Consider the following 21,055-nt stretch of genomic DNA (forward strand, 5'->3'; position numbering starts at 1 on the left):
ACAATTGACAATTTTTATCTGCATCTTCACATGACCTTCTACGACCTGTAGTTCTTGGCAGCTTCATAGTAATGTGTGTCCTAGGTACAGTTTGGATGTACTACACACCGACAGCCAACAGATCCTACCCATGCCCTGGTGTACTAAGGGAAGGGAACCAGACACAGCCAGCTCCCAACCAAACACCCAAGACACATGACCAGCATGACAGATTTCAGACGGAGGATGGAGTCAAAGAATCAGATATTATTGTCTTGATCTGGATGTGGCCTTTTGGTTTTACATTTGATCTGAACTCTTGTGCTTCCTTCAACATCAAAGGTTGTCTACTAACAGCAAACAGAAGTCTTTACAACAAGGCGAATGTTGTGATGTTCCATCACAGGGACATCGCCAGTGACCTGAGTGATATGCCAAAAGAGCCACGACCATGGTTCCAAAAATGGGTTTGGTACAATATGGAGTCACCAACATACACACAAAGGATCCCAGGTCATCCGACAAAAGATTTGCAGACATTGCACAGAACTGTCATCTGGTTTTCTGCATTTGGGTTCACCGTTTTGATCTGTTCCAGTTCTCACACGTGGCTGACCGTTGTTCTAACCCTGTGTTTCTGACAACTATAAAGTACATTTAATGGACTTTGGAAAAGAACATGCTTGTCGAGTGTGTGGCTATCTTCAACAGAATAAAGGATACAGAATTGTTCAGAATCTTAATACATGTTTTTTGGGCTAATGGGTCTTCTTGCCGTAGTCTACAATGCTGAATAATGCACAGTACAGTTGGGACTTAAAGCACAATGAGCACAAATTATAATGGCCAATAAAAGTCCCTGAGTTTGTTAGTGTCCATGGGTAACAAAGCACAACACACTGATCCCTTCTCAGTGCCAAGGCTCCAGCACCATCTCCACACTTCAGGTCTATGCTGTTGCAGAAATCACCTGGGAGGGCCGACTCCAACAGACGTCAAGCGGAAAGGTTGAGACGTTACGTGTTCATTGAGAATGCATAAATCCAGATTGGGCCTCACGCCCCCATCTTTTTGGTACCAGGAAGTGGGGAGCATAGTAGGGAGAATCCCCCTCTGGGACGGGGGAATGTTCTGGAATTACTTGAACTGATGTATTTATACTCTCTCCTTGCAAGAAATAATGCTGTTGATTGTGCAATAGAGTTTTCTTCTGTCTTACCTTCCATTTTTGTAAACTGTATGGACTTTTGAATTGCCATCATAGGAACCACATCGATAGCAGCCCTCAGCAGAGGTTCCACTGTCTCCAACGACAGGGCGGCTCCCTGTCTAGACTCATCATACCCGTCTCCAACACACCTGAGGAAAGTGTTTTTGGTTTGAGCCAGAGGTGGGTCCTGGTAAGACAGCGAGACAGTTTTTTTCCACCACACTTTACGTTGCCGAACAGTGTATTTGAATGAACACTTTTTTTTTGTTTGTGTTAGAAATTGAAACAGTTTTGAGATCCTCGTTTTTTTGATGCACCCCTTTGACCTTTACACAGACATACAGTAAGGGCCGGAAATATTTGGACACTGGCAACATTTTCATAATTTTGGCTCTGTACGCCACCACAATGGAATTGAAATGAAACAACTGAGATGCAATTGAAATGCAGAATGCAGACATTCAGCTTTAATTCAAGGGATTGAACAAAAATATTGCAAGAATTTGTCTGGCTGCTTCTGTCATCTGTCACATCATCAATAAACACTAGTGACCCAGGGCCATTGGAAGCCATGCATGCCCATGCCATCACACTGCCTTTTAGTTTCCCTTTCTCTTGAGTTTCTTATTCCTAGGTAGGTACATTTTAAATAGAAATGTAACTGCGTGGTATTACAATGTTTTTAGCATTTAGTTTCACTTTCTCATTAGTTGCTATTTCTTAGGTAGGACAATATTAATTAGATATTAATGATTTATTGTAAATATTGTAAATGAAAATATTGTAGCCAGGCAATAAGCATGGGAAATTAGCCTGTAACGTGTGTTACAGTAGTAAAAGATACATTCCGCAACCTTTCAAGATTACCAAACTATTTTTTAAACATATTTGATCTAGTTATTCATATGGTGCAACAGAGCCAACTGCAAAAGTGTAATTCCAATGTGTTTTATTTACATGTTTAACAAGACATTGAGTAGTTTCTAAAACAAAAATCATGTATAGTTACACACTTTTAATAACCTATACTGATTAATCATTATTCTTTTGCAATTTGAAGGTAATACCAGGGAAAGCAAACCACTAAATATTATGTATTCATAACCCTCTGTTTTATGAGTAATTTTATGTGGCATAGGTTATCTGTCAAATAAGCTCAGGTTTGGCTACCTCAGGTGGATGTTACATTTTACATGATTACAGGCTGAATATTATAGGCTTCATTACAGGCTGAATATTACAGGCTGAATTTTACAGGCTTCATAACAGGCTGAATATTACAGGCTTCATTAGAGGCTGAATATTACAGGCTTCATGACAGGCTGAACATTACAGGCTGAATATTACAGGCTTCATTAAAGGTTGAATATTACAGGCTTCATTACAGGCTGAATATTACAGTTTGTAATTGCAATTTAAGTGTCAAAGAAGGCCATAGATAAATTAAGATTTATTGAATGTATGGGACTGTTTTGGCCTGTCAGTTTATTAGTGAAAAGTACTGGTTTCAATGCAATAGCCAATTCAAGTGTCAGAGGTTGAAACCCTTAAGAAATCTTTAGATTCAAGCAAACAACCATTGTCGAAGATCTAGATAATTAGAAGGAGTTGGTTTGGGGGAAGGATTTAAACGATTTAATGGCAGATATCGGTCTTCATATATGGAGGCCTCCCAACCTGAACAACCAATCACGCCTTCACCTCTAGCTCCGGCTGACTTGCTAGGACTGGCGTTCAATCCAATTGGAGGAATCTTTACTTGCGGGCGGAGTCGTAGTTGGCCACAAACCAATCACAAGTCTCCTTCAGGGCTATAGAGGGAAGAACAAGACCAACCGTGAAAACCAGACCACACTCTCCAGACTATCATGTGGTTCATTAACAAACTCCATGATCTGGGGATCAGCCCCCCTCTCTGAAAATGGACACTGGACTTCCTAACCAACAGACCCCAGTCAAGTCATGTTTGCAGACGACACCACGGTGGTAGGCCTGATCAGTGACAAAGATGAGTCAAACTACAGAGAGGAGGTCAAGTGCCTGGCGGAATGGTGCACTGATAACAACCTGGCCCTCAACGCAAAGAAAACCAAGGAGATCATTGTGGATTACAGGAAGTCTAAAGGCTGCAGTCACGCCCCAGTTCTCATCGATGGCACTGAGGTGGAGCGTGTGTCTGGCTTCAAATTCCTGGGTGTCCACCTCTCTGAGGACCTATACTGATCCCTCAACACATCAGCCCTGGTCAAAAAGGTGCAGTAGCACCTGTATTTTTTGAGGAGGCTGAAGAAAGCCTGCCTGTCCTCCAAGATACTTGTGAACTTTCTGACAAACTGCGCCACAGTGGTTGCTCCGTGGCTGACCGAACGGCCCGGCAACGGGTGGTGAAAAACCTCTAGAACCTCACTGCTGCTATCAAAAGGCCCCACAGCTCATTTTAATGGAAGGCCTCCATAGCAATAAGAAAGTGATCAACAGCAAAATCCCTGCCAAACTGTGTTCATTTTTGTTAACGTAAGGCATCTGTCATTTTCAAAGCAGTAACCACTCAGTGGTACTTAATATGCTGGTTTTAGCACAACACCACCACAATGTTTAACTAAGGTGTACAATCTCTCGTAAATAAATCTGAACATTTTCCCAAAATGTTTTCCTCAAGTTCCCAGTGCTGTGAATGAAGGTACCTTGTTTGAAGGGGGTGAAGGTGAAGTTGGGACAGTACTGGCGAAGCTTGGCGTTACTGGCTGTCTTCTTGAACTGTCCATCTGCTTTAGTTGTGTCATACTGGAAGACATGGGGTTAAAGAAGCAAACATGCAGCGGTACCTTGAGATTGAGTGTGCGTGTGTGTATATGTACATGCTTGTGTGTCAGTGCATTTGTGTATATGTATGTGTGTGTTTCTGTATGTACAAACTTGTGTGTGTGTGTGCACAGTCTATCTGGCCAGGCAGACAGTTGGAAGGATACAGTCACTTGACCCTTGAACCCCATCACCTCGACAACAGCCTCTGCTGCCTCCTTGATGGACACCTCTTCTTCCTCACCGACTGAAATGAGAAGACATACTCAACGCTGTGTCTGTGTGTCTGTTTGTGTGTGTCTGTGTGTGTGTGTCTGTGTGTGTGTGTGTTGGGGGGTGTTTGTGTTTGGAAAGCCTTTTGAGAATCAAACTACCCTGGACTAGTATACTGAAAGCACTAAATAGGGAATGACCAACATGACAGATAAGGATGTGATTAAAATGACCACTGTGGTGATTTGAGTTTGTGCAACTATTTACATTATCTGACTTACTATAAAAGAACAATATCCCACACTCATGCTATACATCATTTTTTATTAAAAATAAGCAGACAACTGTTCCCTGGGATCTTTGAAATACACATGTAATGCTAACTGGGTCATTTCTTCTATTATGTTTAATTAACTGGGACGTGTAGACTACAAGAGATAAAATGTTACCTGGCTTTCACTTTTTTTAAGCATTAATTTAAGAACAAGTAAATATCTTGCATCAATCGACAGGAATATCTGACAAATGTACTTTCTCTTTCTCACTGCAAATCCACCTTTTGGCAAAATAATTTGCACTGCATTGGGAGGAGAGACAAGTTATGCAAGTATCCAGTTGATTAGTATAGAAGATACATCTTAGTGTACATCGGTTTGTGTAGACGCGTTTCCTAACCAGACAGGATAATGGGTTCCACTTCTTGGTACTCTGTCAGCACCCAGAGGAAGAGGCGAGCCAGGTCCAACGAGTAGATGAACTGCCTTCTGGGAGTTCCTGAGCCCCACACCACTAATGGACTGCCCTCCTCTGACACACACACACACACATACATACATACACACACACACATACATGTATACATACATACACACACACACACACACACACAAAAAATAAACACACACACACACATTCAAAGTGTTAAAGGCCTGATTTGTATGCAGAGTAAAGGCCTGATGCAGATTCCTGTTGTTATTTTGGTGATCTTACTCTGAGCGATGTAGGCTTTGTGTATGAGTCCTGGTAGAACATGCCCGTCCTTGATGTTGAAATTATCATGAGGACCAAACACATTGGTTGGTATCACTGCCGTGTAGAAACGCTCACGCTCTTGGTCGTGATACGCCCTGCCAGATAACAGACAATCACACACGTCAACAGACCTGCAGACATACACACACGTCAACCGACCTGCAGACATACACACACGTCAACCGACCTGCAGACATACACACACGTCAACAGACCTGCAGACATACACACACGTCAACAGACCTGCAGACTTACACACACGTCAACAGACCTACAGACATACACACACGTCAACAGACCTGCAGACATACACACACTTCAACAGACCTGAAGACATACACACAGGTCAACAGACCTGCAGACAGACACACACGTCAACAGACCTACAGACATACAGACACGTCAACAGACCTGCAGACATACACACACGTCAACAGACCTGCAGACATACACACACGTCAACAGACCTGCAGACATACACACAGGTCAACAGACCTGCAGACATACACACACGTCAACAGACCTGCAGACATACACACAGGTCAACAGACTTGCAGACATACACACACGTCAACAGACCTGCAGACATACACACACGTCAACAGACCTGCAGACATACACACACGTCAACAGACCTGCAGACATACACACACGTCAACAGACCTGCAGACTTACACACACGTCAACAGACCTACAGACATACACACACGTCAACAGACCTGCAGACATACACACACTTCAACAGACCTGAAGACATACACACAGGTCAACAGACCTGCAGACATACACACACGTCAACAGACCTGCAGACATACACACACGTCAACAGACCTACAGACATACACACACGTCAACAGACCTACAGACATACAGACACGTCAACAGACCTGCAGACATACACACACGTCAACAGACCTGCAGACATTCAGTATGCTGGACACCCAGGTCAGCCTGGTGGAAGAGAAGTGAAGGTTAAACGGAACACACCTGTTGTAAACATCGAGCATTCTCTTGGCGTAGGAGTAGCCAAAGTTAGATTTGTGAGGAGGGCCATTGTGGATCTAGAAAGAGACATAATTGAGCTCACAACCAGGATGTCACACTGATGACAACAGAGAACTACTGTCTCACACATGCACATAAAACACAGAGGAAGACTCTCTTCACCATGGTCTCATCAATGGGGTAGGTGGTCTTGTCAGGGAAGATGCAGGTGGACAGACATGAGACCACCCGGACAGCATCCACCTCGTGAGCAGCCTGGAGAACGTTGTCATTGATGTAAATGTTGTTCCTCTGGAGACGTGGACGGTTAGAAACATAAAACATACTGATAAATAAACATTCGCTAATCGTTGTAGATTTTAGGTCTTTGATGACAAACACTTTAAAGTAAACAGGACAACAGCTGAGTATAACCATGTTGGAAGAATGAAACAAGGACGAAGAGAATGATAAAGTAGAGCTCCTTTCTGACATCCTATTTGCACATGGAGGAAAATCAATTGCTACCTGAGATTCTTTTCTATGTAGGGTGAAATTCCCCATTTCTAACAGATAAAACAACAAAAGAGATTTTTTGCGTAATAATGTCCATAAGTGGCGGTAAGAGGAAAGGCCACTAGGCACTCATGAACACCTTACATATCAGTTTACAGATATACACTTTGATGACCCCATAAAGACAGAAAGGTTAACAGGAAAACAATACAAAATTAAGGTTTCCCACACTACACATCTACTTTTATCTTTAGGAGGGGGGAAAATGTGCTTTAAATTTGTAAGTAGGCATATACTAAAGCACATTACAGACTGTTTACAGTAGGTTATAAACATATTTGTGCCTATTTCAAACCACACTATTGAATGTGTGTTCACGTCTTACCCAGAAGTCCAGGTTGGCTCTCATGTTTTTAAGAGTCCTCCAACCATGGCTGCCAAGTGAATGACATGTGTTGGCTGGTGTTTCTGAAACACCTCCCGTGTCTCACCCGCGTCCCTGAGGATGCACACCAATGCACGCGGCAACGCATGCACGCACCAACGAATGCACCAATGCACACACACACACACACACAGCTTCATTTTTGAAGTACAGGAACAAAAGTAATGTTGGACTACAAAGGGGAACAAGCGAGTGTGCTTTGCCCTGTGTTCATATTTGGTGTGACTGTATGTCTACGTGTGTGTTTTCTCACATGAGGTTTGCGTCCGTAGAAGAGAGGAAGATCCACTCCTCACCCTCCCGGATCCCTCGCTCTTCACGGACCACATGCTGTATGGCCCTACCCACCAAACCGGTCCCCCCGGTAACCAACACACGCATAGGAGCACTCTGATCCAAAATGTTATCTTCCATCTGTGGAGAGGGAGAACGAGCTGGAGGTGGGGTGAAATAAGGGAAAACATAAGTGAAAGGAATTGGCAAAATAATATATCTACATCTTTTAAGTAGTTTGAATTTGTGAAGAATGTGTGGCTAATGTTTTTTTTAAATCACAATTGGTAAAATGTTACATATGAATTTCACATTCTATTTATGGGGACGTATTTTATGGGGACAAATCATTGTCAACAGACTGTCTTACCTCGGTGCTAGTCGTTTTGGATTCTCGCAGTTTTTCTAACTGATGTTGTGGCACCAGAAACATTTTCTGAACTTGTTCCATGTTGTTTAACCGTGTCTCATAGCAATTAAACTGGTTAGGAATGGAACGGCAACGCTTAGTAACGGTAGAATATTTTTTTTTCTGGTTGATGGTTTTTCTTTTCTTTGCAACTGAAGTGTTCTTTCTAGACATGTATATAATGTTGGCTTATTGTCTATTTACTTTTCGGAGTTCAGATTCTGTTAAGGGTATATTTCCGCACCTTAGATTAAGCGTTATTTCACAGAGTGATAGAATGACTTGCTGATCGTTGACTTGCCAGTGCCTTAAATATCATCTTCAAAAGTGGAGGAAAAAAAACATGCTTTGTAAGTAGGAAAACCTGCAAAATCGGCAGGGTATCAATTACTTGTTCTCCTCAATGTAGGTAGTTCTTCATATAGAGTAATTATTAAGAGTCATTATGTTTGACATATATGCCCTCTTATATTTGCACTTCTGGTAAGATGCTAACTGCATTTTGTTGTACTGTACTTGTACTTTTTGAATGACAATACATTTGAATCTATTCTAATATATTCACCAATTAAAAAAGGTTTTGTTTCTGTAGAAGAATGTATAAAATGTTCACCAATGTTTATCTTTAATTTCTTCATCAGCTCAGTTACATACATTTTTTCATCATGCCAGATCCCAATATTTTTATAGAAAGGAACTCTGTTTTCACAAATTCTATTTTTAGTTCCTGAAAATAGAGGATGTGAGAGTATGTTAACCATCATTTTAATAAGATTTTTGACCTTGAATATATGAAGGACCAAAGGAGTCAAAATAAATAATATAAAAATAATTAATTAAATAAAATCAATATATTAGGCCCTTTTTTCAAGTAATGTTTATGATATTTCCTAAGAAAAATTTATTTCCCAAGTTAGTTTTTTCATCACATGATGTCTTTTTCATTCTATCATGGCACATTTAATAATTTCATGGCATATTTCATCACTTAATGGCATATTTAATCATTTAATGACATAATTAAACATATAATGCCTAATTCCATTGCATATTTCATCACTTAATGACATATTTCATCATTTAATGACATAATTAAACATATAATGCTTTATTTCATTGCATATTTCATGATCACAAGGGATGTGTCAATCAATGCAAATGGTCCGTTCATTCTTTTGTGTTGTTTGTTGTATGAAAGTTAGAAATGTTTCTACTGCATATATTACAGAATAAGTACAATTCTTCTTGACTGGTATCCCTCCAAAATTCCTGTTGGAATTTTGTGATCCTGATGTCCCACCTAGTTGACTTTTATTTTGTAAAGCTCAATGGCATTGCCCAATGCTAAAATGCACTTATGGCCAATCGATTTTTCCATTTTGTCAATGATTGGAATCATGTCATACGTTGAATCAATGAGCCAAAATTGTGCACTAATCCCCACGGTAAACTGTGTGTTACAATTATACAGTGCTTAGGGAATAATGTGTAATTAGGAATAACTCCATGTGCAGTATCAGATGAATAGATGCCAAAATCTTACCCTGTAGAATCTTCTGTTAGAGCTTCACGTCGTCTTTTATCTGCAAAGATCTCCACTGAAGCTTTAGTTTGTCTTGTCCTGTAAAATGAGTTATGCCTGTTGTTCCCTTCCTATTTAAGAACCATTCATCCAATCAGGTTTAGATTCCTCAAACTGTTCAGAGGGTTCATCTTCTACGCATAATTGACACGTCAACTTCATACATTTTGTAAGCTCAAATCCTGCTGGACCTGTCTTAAACACAAAGCCCACCCTGCTTGAATGTTGTGAAAGCATCTGTTTCCCTCAATATAGATTTCTCTTTTGATTAATCACAAACATCTTAGTTGTACCACTTTACACGTCATTCATTTTATGTGATAACTGCAGGCTAACAATACAGTGCATTGAGACATGGTAGCATAGCATCGGAAACTATTCACGTTCGCCATGTGCGCCAAACATCCTATTCACACAAACTCATATTCACATCACATATTCAGATATTTAAGGGGCTTACCTGAAAAGGGGGACATAAAAATATGAAAATACAGACAGACACATGTTGCGTTTCCATTGATCTCTGTATTATGAGTGGGGGAAGGGAACCATGCGCCTGATAATAACTCTCCATGTTAGCCCCTGCTGGAGTCTTTCAGTACTGCACCCTGACAAAATATATGAACTAATGAAATAAACAATCGTAACAATAGTATCTGCTACACCATCATTGCCATGTAATACTTGTGCTGATAGCTAGCTATCAAAGGGACATTGAACAATGTTAGTAGTTAATGTAGGGTATAATGTGTCAGAATGGTGATTTATGGCTTCCATATTGACGTGACAGGTGGGCGGGACATCCAGTTTGTAGGGTGGGACTTCCGGTATGACGTGTGTTAGGGTGGGACTTCCTGTATGACGTATATTAGGGTGGGACTTCCTGTATGATGTATGTTAGGGTGGGACTTCCTGTATGACGTGTGTACGGGCGGGACTTCAGGAGTGATGTATGCATGTCCGGTGACTTTGTAATTTATGATTACATTGATGTGTCAGTGATTGATGTTTTACAACGCCTGATGAGCAAAACAGACTTGTGTTATAACAGGTGGGTTAGGTTTGATGATTAACAAATGGGGCTTAGGGTTCTGGAATGTTAAATTCCCAGGCAATAAATAAGTGTTGTGTCAGCGGTAAGTTGTTTGATGTTCAACAAAAGGTGTTCGTCAGATCTAAACCCCCAGTGTTTAATCTTCTGACAAGTGGTGCAACAGATGGCCTACAACCGGTGGTTGTTAACCTTTCATGTTTTATGGGTTGATTGGCGTGGTCTGCGTATTTAAACCACGCAGACATCGGTGATGGTCATTCAGTCTTGCCTGAGCTAACTTACCTACACAATACAAAACATGGAGGATTGTGCTGCGATCAATGTTTTGGGTGAAACAGCGGTGAAAGCTAACATCTTAAACGCAGCTCAGCGATTTGGTAAGAAATTACAGATGGACTGCAGAGATGCAATCAACATGCCAGCCCAGAAGAAACCGATGCAGAGTTTAACCCGAATCCATCAACGACACCCGGATATGTTGACACAGGAATGGGGATTGGATGATGGTCGGATCGGTGGATACATTTTCAACCCAGAGCTACCGGAGATGGCATTTTATGAATTACCCAAAGGCCATGTGTTTAAGGCTGGTGTGACCGATCAAATGGCTTTTAATTCCGGATTATGGGCCACCTTTCGAAAAGTGTTTTATTTTGGGCCAAAACAAGGCTCACATAATACAGTAGATGTACTGTTTAAAGTTGTCGAGGGGCTGAAAGAGTATGACTCTGTTAGATTGGAGCTATTTCCGGAAAATGTCAGCGGGGTAGATTGTGACTGCGGGCAGATTGACTGACGTAAGACCCAATATATTCGACTGATATATTCCCAAAATTAAAAACATGTTTCAGGTGTGTAAAATCCAATGTATGTGGGCAAGATAGATTGTATATGAACTCAGGTGGATAGCAAGACAACAAACAGCCACAACACAATGTATCTTAACATGTTTATCTAAAGCATGTCTCCGAGTGTGTGAGTGCAAGCATGTGCATACTTCATGTTCACTTAAATGTATAAGTGATTGGGAGCAGTTAATTTTGTTTCTTCTTCTCTTTGATCACATTGCTCACCTCAGCTGTTGCATTTTTGCTGATCCTTCTCACATATTGGTTCAGTGTATCATTACCACATTCAAAAGCTGGTTGTTTTTTGAAGAACTCTGGTGCCGCAATCATTATCTCTGCTTGTGGTTCACTCATGGCCACAGTGTTTCTGTCAACACCCACGGTTTGGAATGCAGCAGCCATACTTCCCTCCCTTTTGTATGCTGCCAGGACCATCTTGTATCTTCTGAGGATATCTTCTGGGGTCTTTGCTGTTGACAAACACTGGTGTGGTCAGGATGTTACTCTGGTGTGGTCAGGATGTTACTCTGGTGTGGTCAGGATGTTATTCTGGTGTGGTCAGGATGTTACTCTGGTGTGGTCAGGATGTTATTCTGGTGTAGTCAGGATGTTACTCTGGTGTGGTCAGGATGTTATTCTGGGGTGGTCAGGATGTTATTCTGGGGTGGTCAGGATGTTACTCTGGTGTGGTCAGGATGTTATTCTGGTGTGGTCAGGATGTTATTCTGGGGTGGTCAGGTGTTTTGCATAAGAATAACGGGGTGATAGCAATGCTATGCTATACCATTTACATATCAATAGTTTTGCCACGTTTGGAGCTTATTATCCCTGGGGCCTATTAACTGATTATCTAGCATGCTCCTAGTATGTAAAGACATTATTTTCAAGTATTTCAATTTAGATTTATTTTTACATTTTCCTGCACTCTACAGCATAGAGACAAAGAAAGTGAATGCAGCAACCTCTACAGAGCTTGAAAATATATGATGAATTCAGTTTTACAAAACAGGAATGCAAAGGTGTACTGATATGGACATACAAGATGCTAACATCATGCTTATGGAGAAGTGGTTGGACGATATAACTGTGGACTCTGAACTTTCTCTGGAAGGATTTGGCTTACAATTCAGACTTGGCAAATTGGCCATGACATTGTAATTGATGCAGTGTGTGGTTTGGCATTGTACCATACCATACCATACCATCTTCTTCCGCTTATCCGGGGCCGGGTCGCGGGGGCAGCAGTCTAAGCAGGGATGCCCAGACTTCCCTCTCCCCAGACACTTCCTCTAGCTCTTCCGGGAGGACACCGAGGCATTCCCATGCCAGCCGGGAGACATAGTCCCTCCAGCGTGTCCTAGGTCTTCCCCGGGGTCTCCTCCCGGTGGGACGGGACCGGAACACCTTCCCAGGAAGGCGTTCCGGAGGCATCCGAAACAGATGCCCAAGCCACCTCAGCTGACCCCTCTCGATGTGGAGGAGCAGCAGCTCTACTCTGAGCTCCTCCCGGGTGACCGAGCTTCTCACCCTATCTCTAAGGGATCGCCCAGCCACCCTGCGGAGAAAGCTCATTTCGGCCGCCTGTATCCGGGATCTTGTCCTTTCGGTCATGACCCAAAGCTCATGACCATAGGTGAGAGTAGGAACGTAGATTGACCGGTAAATCGAGAGCTTCGCCTTGCGGCTCAGCTCTTTCTTCACCACGACAGACCGATACATCGACTGCATTACTGCAGAAGCTGCACCGGTCCGTCTGTCAATCTCCCGTTCCATCCTTCCCTCACTCGTGAATAAGACCCCTAGATACTTAAACTCCTCCACTTGAGGCAGGCACTCTCCACCAACCTGAAGTGGGCAAGCCACCCTTTTCCGACTGAGGACCATGGCCTCGGATTTGGAGGTACTGATTTTCATCCCCACCGCTTCACACTCGGCTGCAAACCGTCCCAGCGCATGCTGAAGGTCCTGGTTAGAAGGGGCCAACACGACAACATCATCTGCAAAGAGCAGAGACGAAATTGTGTGGTCCCCAAACCTGACACCCTCCGGCCCCTGGCTGCGCCTAGAAATTCTGTCCATAAAAATTACGAACAGAACCGGTGACAAAGGGCAGCCCTGCAGGAGTCCAACATGCACTGGGAACAAGTCTGACTTACTGCCGGCAATGCGGACCACGCTCCTGCTTCGGTTGTACAGGGACCTGACAGCCCTTAGCAAAGGACCCAGGACCCCATATTCCCCAAGCACCCTCCACAAGATGCCGCGAGGGACACAGTCGAATGCCTTCTCCAAATCCACAAAACACATGTGGATTGGTTGGGCAAACTCCCATGAACCCTCCAACACCCTGTAGAGGGTATAGAGCTGGTCCAGTGTTCCACGGCTCGGACGAAAACCACACTGTTCCTCCTGAATCCGAGGTTCTACTATCGGCCGTATTCTCCTCTCCAGAACCCTGGCATAGACTTTCCCGGGGAGGCTGAGAAGTGTGATCCCCCTATAATTGGAACACACCCTCCGGTCCCCCTTCTTAAAAAGAGGGACCACCACCCCGGTCTGCCATCCCAGAGGCACTGTCCCCGACCGCCACGCGATGTTGCACAGGCGTGTCAGCCAAGACAGCCCCACAACATCCAGAGACTTGAGGTACTCAGGGCGGATCTCATCCACACCCGGTGCCTTGCCACCGAGGAGTTTCTTGACCACCTCAGTGACTTCAGGGTGATGGACGAGTCCACCTCTGAGCCCTCATCCTCTGCTTCCTCAATGGAAGAAGTGACAGCGGGATTGAGGAGATCCTCGAAGTACTCCTTCCACCGCCCGACGACATCCTCAGTTGAGGTCAACAGCTGCCCACCTCTACTGTAAACAGCGTTGGTAGGGCACTGTTTCCCTCTCCTGAGGCGCTGGATGGTTTACCAGAATCTCTTCGAGGCCAGCCGATAGTCCTTCTCCATGGCCTCACCGAACTCCTCCCAGGCCCGAGTTTTTGCCTCCACAACCACCCGGGCTGCAGCCCGCTTGGCCTGTCGGTACCCGTCAGCTGCGTCAGGAGTCCCACAAGCCAACCAGGCCTGATAGGACTCCTTCTTCAGCTTGACGGCATCCCTTACTTCCGGTGTCCACCACCGGGTTCGGGGATTGCCGCCTCAACAGGCACCGGAAACCTTATAGCCACAGCTCTGAGCGGCCGCTTTGACAATGGCGGTGGAGAACATGGTCCACTCGGACTCAATATCTCCAGCCTCCCTCGGGATCCAGTTTAAGCTCTGCCGGAGGTGGGAGTTGAAGATCTCTCTGACAGGAGACTCGGCCAGACGTTCCCAGCAGACCCTTACAGTACGCTTGGGCCTGCCGAGTCTGTCCAGCTTCTTCCCCCGCCATCGGATCCAACTCACCACCAGGTGGTGATCAGTTGACAGCTCCGCCCCACTCTTCACCCGAGTGTCCAAGACATACGACCGCAGGTCAGATGAGACGACAACAAAGTCGATAATCGACCTGCGGCCTAGGGTGTCCTGGTGCCACATGCACTGATGGACACCCTTATGCTTGAACATGGTGTTCGTTATGGACAAACTGTGACTAGCACAGAAGTCCAATAACTGAACACCACTCGGGTTCAGATCAGGGGGGCCGTTCCTCCCAATCACGCCCCTCCAGGTGTCACTGTCGTTGCCCACGTGGGCGTTGAAGTCCCCCAGTAGAACAATAGAGTCCCCAGTCGGAGCACTTTCCAGCACCCCTCCCAGAGACTCCAAGAAGGTCGGGTACTCTGCACTGCCGTTCGGCCCGTAGGCACAAACAACAGTGAGAGACCTATCCCCGACCCGTAGGCGCAGGGAAACGACCCTCCCGTTCACCGGGGTAAACTCCAACACATGGCGGCAGAGCTGGGGAGCTATAAGCAAACCCACACCAGCCCGCCGCCTCTCACCATGGGCAACTCCAGAGTGGTGAAGAGTCCATCCTCTCTCAAGGAGTGTGGTTCCAGAGCCCAAGCCGTGCGTAGAGGTGATCCCGACTACCTCTAATCGGAACCTCTCAACCTCACGCACTAACTCAGGCTCCTTCCCCGCCAGCGAGGTGACATTCCACGTCCCTAGAGCTAGTTTCCGTGTCCAGAGATCGGGTTGTCTAGGCCCCTGCCTTCGACTGCCGCCCGATCCTCTTCGCAGCGGCCCCTTATGGTCCCTCCTGTGGGTGGTGAGCCCACGGGAGAGCGGCCCCACGTCGCCCGTTCGGGCTGAGCCCGGCCGGGCCCCATGGGGGAAGGCCCGGCCACCAGGCGCTCGCATACGAGCCCCAACCCCGGGCCTGGCTCCAGGGTGGGGCCCTGGCTGCGCCATACCGGGCGACGTCACGGTACACATAATTTTAATCATCATTAAGGGGTTTTTGAACCGCTCTTAGTCTGACCCGTCGCCTAAGACCTGTTTGCCTTGGGAGACCCTACCAGGGGCATATAGCCCCAGACAACATAGCTCCTAGGGTCACTCGGGTACTCAAACCCCTCCACCACGTTAAGGTGGCAGTTCTTGGAGGGGAACTGCCACCTTAACAACTAATAACAACTTAATGGAAATTACATTATTGCAGTAACATGTGATAGACAATTTCTATATCAGTATCAACCAAGGATACTTTGAAAACATCTTCAATCCTGACATTTCAATAGAATGATACAAAACTAATCACTTAAATGACTCATCACTCAGATCACTACTGGTAACTTGTTTAGTGACAAGGCTTTCTGACTAGAAAAAAAAAAGAAAAACAACAGGTAAGATAGTGAGAAGTATTCATTCAAGGCAGTCTATAGGAGCAGATTGGAAATCTTAAAGCTGGACTAACACGCCTGGCTGAGACTATTAAAAAAGACTGCTGGGATTTAAAATGTTGCCTTATTTAACCAATACTACGTTTATTTTAACCATATGAAATGGCGTGTAAGGAAAAGTTAACAGGGCCAATTCATAAAAAAACTGGGTGTGTGTGTGGTTGTGGGTGGGTGTGTGTTTTGGTGGGTGTGTGTGTGTGTGTGTGTGTGTTGGTGGGTGGGTGTGTTGGTGGGTGGGTATGGCAGGTGAAAAGGGACTTTATTAAGCTATTGAAACGACCTAATGTGCATACCACCGCGTATGCGACCGTGTATACGTCTATACGCGTATGCGACCGTGTATACGTGTATACGTGTATGCACCCATGTATACGCGCTCCTATACCCGTATACACGACGCGTCAGTATACGCGCTCAGACGACTGCTTCAGTCGACTGACAAAAACGACTGAACGCACGTGTGTACGCGTGTAGATATTATCCTGTACAGTAGAGGGCGCAGAAACCCGGGGATCACTAGTCTGTACGAACAGGAAGTTGTTAAACACCTCCGACGAAGAGAAGAGGAACGGGTTAGTTTTTCGGCTAAATACAGGTGAGTTAAGATATTATTTTCATCTAGCTAAAACCACCAGGCATGTGGAGGTGCTTGGTTATGCAATACATTTAGTTACCAGTGAGTTTTGTTGCCTCGGTTTGCGAGCTACATTGTAATAATTGTTTTCACTCTCGAACATTTCATAAATGTAAACTGTGTCGGCCATTGGCTTTAGCCTATATGTCCTCCCTTCCCAATTTGAAGTTCATGTCCATTTCTCAATCAAACCATTGTAGCCCTATAACTGCAACATCTTTTTTAGGCTTATAATTTTTATTTGACCATGTTTATTACTGTCTTGGCTGTGCTGCTTTCTCTGTATGAGTTTTAATAAGCGAGACTGGGTGGCTAGTTTAAACCACGGACAACGCATTCAAATCGCAGACATTTACATGTTTTTCATTAGTATATTTACAAGTTTGCATCTCTCCTACAGGTTTCCCATGAAGAATCTATTTTATTGGACCCTTTTCTGTAAACAGGACTTCTTTCTCTTATATTTTTCTTCACAGAAAACTGATAGGCTTACGTATAATGTGTAGCCTATATAATTTATTTTTCAGTATTGTAGATATCATTTAAATGTGCATTGTAAATATGGAAATAATTGCTTTAACGACATCTGGTAATTATTCAATAAATGTACTATATACATATTCAAATGTTTCAGTTTTGTCTTTTGAATTTTCATGGAATTCCTAATTGTGAATTGCAGTTTTACATTGTGATTACACAGTGCAGATCGTGAGTGTCATATTTCTCTAGAGAGTAGTATAAAGACAATGTACTCCCTAGCTTATTTTCATTTTTCTTATTTTTGCCATTTTCAGTTATAAAATCAATAGCTTTATTTAAATAATAACAGCCAGCCATGTACGGGTAGTTTTATAACACCCGCCATATAATAAGGTTGTTAGGTACTAAAAAAGGTACTAAAAAAACATTATATTAAGAAATTGTATTTCAACAGAGTATTACATAGCACATTTTATTTCAGTTATACTGTGCTTAGTAGGGAGTGTATACGCTGACTTCAAATTATATTTTCCCATTCGTTACCAAAGTGAATGCATATTTAACCGTTAAAAGTAAAGGCAATATAAAAGCATAGGGAGGGTGTTTATAGTTGGATTATTTTTTGTGGAGTCGTGACTATTCTATCACAAATGTAGGCTATAATTTGGAACAGAGACCACTGCAAGCCTAATGTTTGACAGTATTCTATCGTGCTAGTCTACTAAATCGATTTAATATAGTCCTAGCTGTAAACACAATTAAACAACGTGACATTCGTTAAAGAACGTAATAAAAACAAAGCTAATAGCTTGCTAAGACTATTTAAATATGGGCCTAGTTGTAATATTCCTTTAGTTTGTCGTTGTGTGTCATGGTAATGCAATGACCTTATTTACCAGCACTTTCATACTGACAAGACAAAAGTTGGAGCCGCCAATTATTTTAAGCGTACAAGTTTGTAGACATTTTATAAAGCCGTTACCATCACAAATCGATAGGCTACCTTAATTATTGTTTATCAGGGAATGAAAGCATGACAACATACTATTTGATTTTAAACGACCACGAATACTATGTTTTACATTGTATGTATAGGCTAAAGCCTACTTCGTAGCCAGTTTGGTATGACAAATAAATTAACATGAAATCATGTTTTTATCTAGCTGATATCACATGCCCCGCTCCACCAAATTCAGCAACACATTTTACAGTCAGAATATATCTAAATTAATAGAACGGAAAACTATGTATCTACCAAATGGCTTTTGGATCCACAGTTCTAGCAAAAGGTCTTATTTGAAACGCCGACAATTTAATCAATTCTGAGCGATTTTTGACAAAGAGTAGACTCATGTTCTTATTTACCAGACACCACTTCCATACCGTAATAATTCCCCGTTTATAAGCTGCACCGTGTATAAACCGCACCATTAATTGTATATCTTTGTATACAAACCCCAGTATTAACTCCATCTATAGCCTACATAAACCGCATTTGCGGTTATTATGGCTAATACTTAATTCAGGGGTGTCATTTCAGCAAAAGCGGAGGCATGGCAATGTGACATGACATCTAGGACAGAGAGTGGAGGTCTAATAATCATTAGTCATTTGTTTAAACTTAACAGAAAATAAAGAAATGCATTGACTTACATGCCAACCTATTGTAGGTGTTCAAGACCTGCGTGAAGTTAGTCCCCAACCCAAAATAGGCTCAATCGTTTGTACTGGTTTGTGCTGTTAACATTTTCGTTTGTGCTGCTTTCATTTTTTAGAATATTTAAGATTACTTTATAGATCAAATTCACTCAAAATAGGCTAAATTGTTTGTGCTCCGTTAGTGCTGATAAAGGTTTGTTTTGCGACTGCCTTTCTTAACGATAATGACAGATATTGTGGAAAGGGAGTAAAGCCAGTGCGCTATCCCAACCTGGCTATCCAATAGAAATCTAGCTTATGAAAAACTGTAGCAGCACAAACAAAAGCAGCTGAACAAAATGCCTGAATGAGTGCATATTATGGTTGTAATAATACGCATAATATGACCATACAGTAAAAAAACTTTCAATTTCAATAAGTGCTCCCCAAAGTCCAAGTTGACTCTCAAAAAGATCGATCCTTTCTATGGAGCACCCGAGGTCACACAGTTCACAGGTCCCAAAGCAGTAGTTTCATCTCTTGTTCATGCTCGTTAATTGCAAACTAGCCACCACTGATTTTTCTTTCCGCCTCTATTCATTTTGATAAGTTTAGCTATGTAGAACGTAACGTGGTCACAAACACACACATGCAAACACTCCAAACGTGCAACATGAATAGGCTATATACATTATATCATCATATTGCATGCACATGTGAGAAAACGACGAGCATGAGGAAACGATGAGCCCATCCATTTTTGCAAATCAATTTGAAGTTAAATTATTTTTTATTTTTTATTTTATAAAAAACAGATTCAAAGTATGACAGCTGCCCTACCTTGCCAAACCCAGTTGATGCCTGGGCATGCACTGTACATTAATGTTAAACATCTGTCATAGGGGCTACCAAGATTAATTTGTTGAAGAATAAAATACGTTTTTGAAAACACTAACGCCAATTGTAACATATTTGCTACATTAATCTCTGAGACCACTACGTCCAAGCAATCATCTGTGAAAATGTTCGCTGGTGGAAAAATGTAAGCCATGTATTTACTGCTGTGATTGAAAATGTTTGCCAAATCTGTGTATAAGCCACCGTTTATAAACGGCGGTATTTGGCAAATCTCTGTCCTACCATAAGAAACACACATATTACAAAATATTTAAAAAAAATGTAATAATAAAATAAGATTTTCTTTATAAATAGTGATCGATTGTATTCACTGAGCTAATTGGCTTGCCAGGTAATATTCATTATATATAATGTATTTTACTTTTCCTGTTACATTTTATTCTATGCATAATTGCAGTCTATATAAGAGGCTTGCCAATTAATTGTACAACAAAGGAGATTCTCAATGACTATATCATGAAAACAGTACCTATATAGCCGTGTTTGTTTAGGAAGAAGGGTTGACACATCTCTCCCTATGTAGCATATCTAGGCTCTGATTTTTTATCGTATCGCCCACTCATCCATTGAAGTCAGTCATTCATTTCGGGGTGATTAACGCCTGCCTGGGTACCAACTACAACTTGTGTGCTTTTGGCTGATTATTAATACAGGATAACAACAAACAGGTTAAATAGTTTTCAGTTTTTTAATTTAGAATTCTGACAAAGGACGGATGTAGCCTAATATACACATATTTATGACAAGTTATGGAAGGAGGAGGGTTTAGCTTTCAAAATTGCTTTTTTTTTTTATTACAAACACAAACGCGAATTGGCTTAAACCAGGGGTGTCCAAACAATTCCAAGGAGTGCTGAGTGTCTGCTGGTTTTCGCTCTCACCTTGTACTAGATAGTTAGGTTACTAATAGGTTAAAGTTTCTACCCTCACCTTGTTGTTTAGGTGAACTGGGAACCAATTTATAGGAAAAACCAAAAACCAGCGGACACTCGGCCCTCCGTGGAACTGTTTGGACAACCCTGGCTTAGGCATTTGACGGATCTAGTGCTAATGAACCCCAGACAGTCAGATGCTTATTTGTATTTCCTGTTCATGCGAAAAGATTCTTGAAAGACCAGTGCTCTCTACCGGATAAGTCAATAAATACATAGACGCATACACGTGCGTTCAGTCGTTTATGTCAGTCGACTGAGGCAGT

General features: G+C 42.7%; 1 protein-coding gene and 1 pseudogene across 3 annotated transcripts in view; both read right to left on the reverse strand.

Annotated features, from left to right (window-relative positions):
• Positions 1-9,489, reverse strand: part of LOC114840832 (GDP-L-fucose synthase-like) — a 58,487-nt gene extending 48,998 nt beyond the window's left edge. For 2 of the 3 annotated variants that reach the window (XM_034296969.1, XM_034296971.1), the window contains exon 1: positions 9,407-9,469. The gene's annotated coding sequence lies outside the window, so the exon portion shown is untranslated. Of the gene's footprint in view, positions 1-9,406 lie in introns of all 3 variants that reach the window. The other variant, XM_034296970.1, reaches the window with a different exon arrangement.
• LOC114840831 overlaps positions 2,648-21,055 on the reverse strand; it is a 51,148-nt pseudogene continuing 32,740 nt past the window's right edge.

Source organism: Esox lucius, chromosome 14 (assembly GCF_011004845.1).
Source record: "Esox lucius isolate fEsoLuc1 chromosome 14, fEsoLuc1.pri, whole genome shotgun sequence".
Classification (NCBI taxonomy): Eukaryota; Metazoa; Chordata; class Actinopteri; order Esociformes; family Esocidae; genus Esox; species Esox lucius.